Source organism: Myotis brandtii, unplaced genomic scaffold (assembly GCF_000412655.1).
Source record: "Myotis brandtii unplaced genomic scaffold, ASM41265v1 scaffold297, whole genome shotgun sequence".
Classification (NCBI taxonomy): domain Eukaryota; kingdom Metazoa; phylum Chordata; class Mammalia; order Chiroptera; family Vespertilionidae; genus Myotis; species Myotis brandtii.
The window spans coordinates 1,730,377-1,737,980 of record NW_005361351.1 but is presented as its reverse complement, the minus strand read 5'-3'; positions in this window follow the sequence as shown (position 1 = coordinate 1,737,980).

Here is a 7,604-nt window from a genome sequence, read left to right as displayed (position 1 = left end):
TTTTTTTTTTTAGTTTCTTTCTTTGAGTTTATTATTGGTGTATAAAAAAAGCCATCGATTTTTGGGTGTTAATTTTGTATCCTGCTACATTGCTGAATTCATTTATTAAGTCTAGTAGTTTTTTGATGGAGTCTTTGGGGTTTTCTATGTACAATATCATGTCATCTGCAAATAATGACAGTTTTACTTCTGCCTTTTATTTCTTCTTCTTGTCTGATCACTATGGCTAGCACTTGCAGTACTATGTTGAACAGGAATGGTGAAAGTGGGCATCCTGTCTTCTTCCTGTCTTGTTCTTAGGGAAAATGGTTTTAGTTTTTGCCCATTGAGTATGATGTTGGCTGTAGGTTTGTCATAGTTGAGATATGCTCCCTCTATTCCAATTTTGCTGAGAGTTTTTATCAAACACTAGAGGCCCAGTGCACAAAATTCGTGCATGGTTAGGGTCCCTAGACCTGATCACTGGCCTTCCGGCTGCTGACTGGGGCCTTCTTTCCCCAGCTGCCAGGCGGGGCCTTCCTTTGTTCCATGCCACCCCCCTGGTGGTCAGCACACATCCTAGTGAGCAATAGAACTCCCAGTGTCTCAATTGAAATCTTGCAGGGACATTTTGCATATTAGCCTTTTATGTATATAGATTTATTGGTAGGTTATTAGATGTTAGACACAATTCTTAGGAACCATAGACTCTTGTGAAGGGGTTTACAGAAAAGTAAAATTAAGTGTGTGTGCTCTGGCTTCCCACGGCCTAAGTTCACCTCTCAATACATTGATTTGGGGAAGGCCTCTCAACAATGAGAAGGATACCACTATTATTCCCATTTTGTACACCAGGTAAGTGAGATGAAGGGAGGTTAATGCTATGCACCCCGTAACTGCTACAGAAGATCTCAAATTTAGATTTTCAAGGCATATATCATCTGAGCTTGCAGCATCAACTCTATTAGCATAGATAATGAAAAATTAAGTCCATTCATTATTTTGACTTATTTTTCACACTAGAATAAGCAGCCATGGCTATTTTTCTGACTTTGTGTGTGTGCGCATGTGTCCATGTGTATGTGTGTGTACGTGTGTGTGTGTGCTGCCATCTACACCAGTACAAGAAGGCCAACTGGAGTGTCTAAAAAATTCTAGTTCACAAATTTTACCAAGCTAGTGATGAAGTAAAACAAGTATATGGTCTTCATTTTGACATAACAATTCAAGTATAATTTCACTACTTATTTGAGGACATGCGGTGTTCTCATTGGGTTAGATTGTCAATTCTAGTGAACTTTTGGGGGATAAGAGGACAGGTTAAAAACCCATAAAAAGGAAATTAGATGGGACAGAAACCCTCTAACTTGGAACCAGAGGAACCCTGTTATTACAATGAAAAAATAAACCATGACTGAAAATGTATGCACAAAGTACAAGTAAATCACATACATCTGTAATAAACCAGGAGGAGCAAGGTCAGCTTCTCATTGTGAAGGTAAATAATGATGTGTGGGCATTGCATTATTTTAATTTATTTTCAGTATTGGCTAAAATGATGATGCATTTTAAACCAGGCTTTGTCTGAAAATAGAAATTAGTTCAATTTTATTTGCCCCAGAATTGTCTGATTCTCCTCTACATATTGTTTCTTTGGGTTCAAAATTATTTGAGGCAAATGCTCCCTATTTTCAGCAACTCCTCATTCTACCAACAATATCCCCTCATTGATTCTAATCTCGCTTCTCATTGATCTCATCTTGTTGGTTTCAAATTCATATTTACATGGCCTGCATTTATCTATAACTCTGACTCTTTAGATGTTAGCATTATCTTTACAGCATTTCTTATTTCTCAGAGTGCTGGGTTTGATATCCACCCTCATCACTGACCCATCTTGGTGAATCTCTTTTATGGGTCTAGTGATTAGGAGTTGGGAAGAAAGGATTCTGATATATTGTAATGATAAGTGGTTCACTGGAATTAACAAAAGTTGGAAAATTTTTCAATACTTTTTTTCAGGCTTATCAAGTTACTTACCCAGGACCAAATTATTTATTTGTTTATTTATTTTTTTGTGATGAGAGACAAATATAATTAGAACTTGTAGCCCTTGGAGATGTTGGCTTTTGGATTCATGGGAGGCCTGCAATGGCAGGCTGTGGATGGTAAGCAGACATCAAGACTGATGAGGGATGGGGATATTGATAAAGTAGGAAACACACAAAGAGGGACAACAGAGGCTCAGAAAGGAAAAGTATGAAAGAGAACTGCCCAGCTCAGTCCACGCTCTGTGCTGTCCTCTGCATCCCTTCCCTACATACCAAGATGGTCAAAACTTCTGTGACCCCAGGGCCTAGCAGACTAATGTTACTGGCTCTCTTGATCCTAGAAGAGCACACAGGAGAGAATGAAGTGATAAGCCAGGGTATACAAGTAACTGTGAAGCAAAGCTGCATGAGACCTTTTCCAGGCAGCACACGGAGGTTAGCAGGGCCCTGTGGCTCCAGAATCCTGTGGTTTTTCTCACTTGCTACTTAGCTCTTCATGCCATCATCATATTCTGATTTAAGGCTGAAGCTGGTGTGTAAGGTAGGCTTTTACCAGCTCTGAGACATGTTTTCCAGTGTGGTTTTGACACTTAGATTTGAGGGAGAAATTATGGGACTGGTTTGGCCAAAGGCAAGAAATAATATCTCAGGGTGATGAGAGAAAATATTTACTTAGAAAGTTATCTATTTCTTAAGGAGTAAGACTTCATCACTTAACAAAATAAATGTGTTTTAGTATTTAAAAAAAAACTATTTCATGTATTCTCAGGCCTGGGAACTAACAGAGCTATGTTATTATAAAGTTATTGTAAAAATTCAGCTTCGTTAAATATGGGAAATGGGTAATTTTCTCAATTTAGTCTTTGTAGTATTTGGTGGTTGTATTCCATAAATTTCATATGCCTCATATATAATAACTAAAATATGTGACATATTAATACTATTCTAGCTTATACTAATAAAGATTTGGGGCATCCTAATATTGCACAAATAATCTAAATATAAAAGGACTCTTTGTATCCATAGAGTAGAAAACTATTTCACTAGTCCTTATTGCTTCTAAAGTACGTAGACAATTGCAAAACTGAGGCACCCCAAACATTCCATTATTATTAGAACAATAAACAAATATTGTTAACCATTATCTAACATAAGTGACATAGGAATGGAATAATATAAAACATTTAGGAATTTCATTAGTGAGTAGGGGCATGGCAGAGATGAGTAACTCATTAACATATCAGATATTCTAGTAGTTTTAATAACTGTAGTTTCTTCTAATTGGGTTAAAATGCATATGCAGATTTTTATGTATATGCACTCAAAGCGCTGTTCTAGATGTCTCCCATCTTGAACAATTCACTTCTCAACCCAACAACCATATCATGCTGATACCTGTATGGTCATTTGCACATCTCTCAGGAGACAAACAAAGGAGAGAATGTGCGAGTATGAGTCAATTTACCACTAAACCTCACGTCAACATCTCAGGAAATGATGCTGTGAATATTTTTGTGGTTTTTTTTTGCTTTTGTGATGTTTATTATTAGTAGTACACAGACACCTGATCTAATTTTCTTCTTAAAACCATATCTCTATTATGTATCCATTTGACTGTTATATGTTTGAAATATATGAAATATTTCATAATTAATAAATATAATAAATAAATAAGTCTAGAGAATTTTCTTCCTACAAAATGCTGCAAAACATTTAAGAATTCAATGTTTAGGATTTTAAAATATATTTTAAACATGTTTTGAAATGTGGACTAATTAGAAGAAGTGTTTGATGTTATAATACAGTGTGGAATTAAAAGGCATATTGAATAGTATAATATTGAGAGATATCTCAATTACACTTATCTTTTTGTATCTCAAAGGATGATGTCATTAAAAACCACAGCCCACCTCTCCTAACTCTTGCTGATCGACTAGGGGATCAAGTCTAGATTTTATTGATAAGTTTCAATAACTTAGAGCTGAGTAGGCAGAATGCTTCTTATGGATGTCACTTGTTATAACACTGACATCACACAAAATCAGGCCAGAGAAAGTACGTAATAGGTCTCTTTTCTTATCACAACAATCTGAATAGAAACGGGGCAAAGTCAGTTACGAGGTGGCCTTCAGACACACGGTGTGGGTTGCTGCTTTTCCTATAAGGATCTGTAACACAAGTAGATAGGAAAGCAATACAAAATTTAAGGAATTCTACTTTGTCCACTCCATAGGAGGGATCTGAGATTCATGAAGCTCCATATCTGTTGCTAAATCATCCTTCTAATATTCTTTGCGGATGAGGACTTAGTCATTTCTAAACTACAAAGATGAAATAGGAGAACAACCTCGACATTGAAAATGGCATGGGATCAAAAACATAAAAAAGTACATACCAAATTTGTGTGGGTTAATATATGCTAAAACTTGGAAATTCCTGTTTGGCCTACTACAGATATCCTCTGCTCATTCAAATATTTTATTAACCAGATGGTAAGAGCACTAGGATACCACAAAGTGCTGCCTAGTCTGGACTTCTTAAAAGAGATCTACACGGGAAAGTCTTTAGCTCTTCCCTGGAAATGCTTCGAATGTAGATTGAATGCTCCAGTCACCCACAGCTGGCAACTCTAGTCCTTCTCTATTTAGCTTTCAAAATGCACCAGAGCATAATGTATCATATTAGTCCACAAAATTACAGATGTCATTTCAAATAATAATAATTTATGACACAAAAAGGAAATTATTTTTATGAAATTTTACAATTTGTGTGAGTATTTAATCTTCAGCATGTGTCCTAAGCCACCATGATTACTAATGAAAGTTTTGTTTTGATGTCATACGAAAAACAGACCTTTGAGATTATACTGCCTGGGCTCTTGAGAACTAGTAGAGTCTTTTGAAAATAAATTGAATGAGGTTTTAGGTATGTGATACAAACTGGATAAAATCTATAATTATTTTGGGGAAAAGTATTTTAGCAAATACTTTAAAATAATGTATCAGTTCAATTAAAAATGTGTAATGAGATACAAAGAAGGTACAGAATTGATGGATTACTAATAAAAAACACATTTTATGAACTGTTATTTATTAACAGCAAGAATATTTTATATAAGTGTGTTATTTTAAAAAATAGACTATTTTTAGATCAGTTTTAGGTTCACAGCAAAATTGAGGGACAGGTACAGGGATTTCCCATATTTCCCTGCCCCACACATGTATAGTCTCACCCGCTATCAACACCACACACAAGAGTAGGACATTTGTTACAATCAGTGAGCCTACATGAAAATAGCAATGATACATCTAATAAGGAAATAGCCAAAATTTATAAAGAAATCATACAACACCAAAATAACAAATAATCCAATTAAAAAATAGGCTAAAGACCTGAATAGACACTTCTCCAGAGAAGGACATACAGATGGCCAACAGACATAGGAAAAGATGCTCAACATCACTAATCATCAGATAAATGCAAATTAAAATCACCATGAGATATCACCTCACATCTGTCACAATGACTATCATCAATAAATCAACAAACAAGTGTTGGAGAGGATGTGGAGAAAAGGGAGTTCGTGCACTGCTGGTGGGAGAATGCAGACTGGTGCAGCCACTCTGGAAAACAGTGTGGAGTTTCCTCAAAAAATTAAAATGGAACTGCCTTTTGATCTAGCAATCCCATTTCTGGGAATATATTGGAAGAAACCTGGATCAGAAAGAATATATGCACCCCTCTGTTTATAGCAGTGTTATATACAATAGCCAAGATCTGGAAACAGCCTAAGTGCCCATCAGTAGATCAATGGATGAAAATGTTGTGGTATATTTACACAATGGAATACTACTTGACTTTAGAAAAGAAGAAACTCTTACCTTTTGTGACAGAATCTCCAGGATGGACTTGGAGACCATTATGCTAAGTGAAGTAGCCAGTCAGAGAAAGACAAATACCATATGATCTCACTTATATCTGGAATCTAATTAGCAAAATAAAATGTTGAACAAAATAAAACCAGATGCATGGATCTATGGAACAGATATACAGTTTTCAGATGGGAAGGGAGGTATGGGAGACTGGATAAAAGAAGATTAAGAGATTAGCCAAATCACATGTATGCATAACTCACGGACACAGACAACAGTGTGGTGATAGCTAGAAGGAAAGGAGGCTGGGGACTAGGGGAAGGTGGGCCAAGGGTGCGGGGAATGTTGACATCTATAATAATGTCAACAATAAAAATAAAATTTTAAAAGTGGAATTGCCTTATGTCCCAGTGATTTCACTTCTGGGTATATATTTTAAGGAACCCAAAACACTAATTCAGAAGAAAACATGAACCTTTATATTCATTGCAATGTTATTTACAATAGCCAATTATATGGAAGCAACCCAAATGCCCATCAGTAGGCAAGTGGATAAAAAAGCTGTGGTATGCATATACAATGGAATATACCTTGACCATAAAAATGAATGAAATCTTACCATTTGTGGCAGCATGGATGGACCTAGAGGGTATTATACTAAGTGAACTAAGCCAGTCAGAGAAAGACAAATACCATATGATTTCACCTATATGTGAAATCTAAAGAACAATATAAATGAACAAACAAAACAGAAACAGATTCATAGATACAGAGAGCAGACTGGTGGTAAAAATAAATAAATACATGAATACATAAATACATAAATAAATCCTATATAATAAAAGAGAAACATGCAAATTAACCATCACTCCATCACTCCACTACACCCACCAGCCAATCAGAGCAACTATGCAAATTAACCCAACAAAGATGGTGGTTAATTTGCATACATAGGCATGGAGCAAAGACTGAAGATGACTGAAGATGGTGGCGGCCATGGAGCTGGAGCAAGCAGGAGGCTTGGGTTGCTCCCGGCGACAGAGGAAGCCAAGCTTTCCGCCGACCCTGGACTCCACTCAAGGAGTGGCTGCAGGCCTGGGCCACCGGGGATGACCCAGGCTTCCAGCCCGCTCTGAGCTTCGCTCAAGGAGGGGCTGGAAGCCTGGGCTCTGCTCAAGGAGTGGCTGGGGGTAGCTGGAGCAGAGAAGCCAAGCCTCCCTGACCTCCACTCAAGGAGCTGGAAAAAAAAGGAGGGGCTGGGAGCAGCTGGAGCAGAGAAGCCAAGTCTCGCTGCTGCAGCTGGACCAAAGTCCTGGGTCCCAGGTGCCGGAGGAAAACTGGTGCAGGCAGCCAGGGAAAGGAAGGCCTAATGCGCGAATCTTCGTACAATGGGCCACTAGTATAATATAATATAATCTCACCCAGCCGGCATGGCTTAGTGATTGAGCATCGACCTATGAACCAGGAGGTCATGGTTTGATTCCTGGATCAGGGCACATGCCTGAATTGTGGGCTCAATCCCCAGTGTGGGGCGTGCAGAAGGCAACCAATCAATGATCCTCTCTCATCATTGATGTTTCTATGTCTTTCTTCCTCTCCCTTTCTCTCTGAAATAAATAAATAAATAAATATAATAATAAAAGCATAATATGCTAATTAGACCAGACGACCTTCTGGATGAAGCAGCTGCGACAGGGGCCGA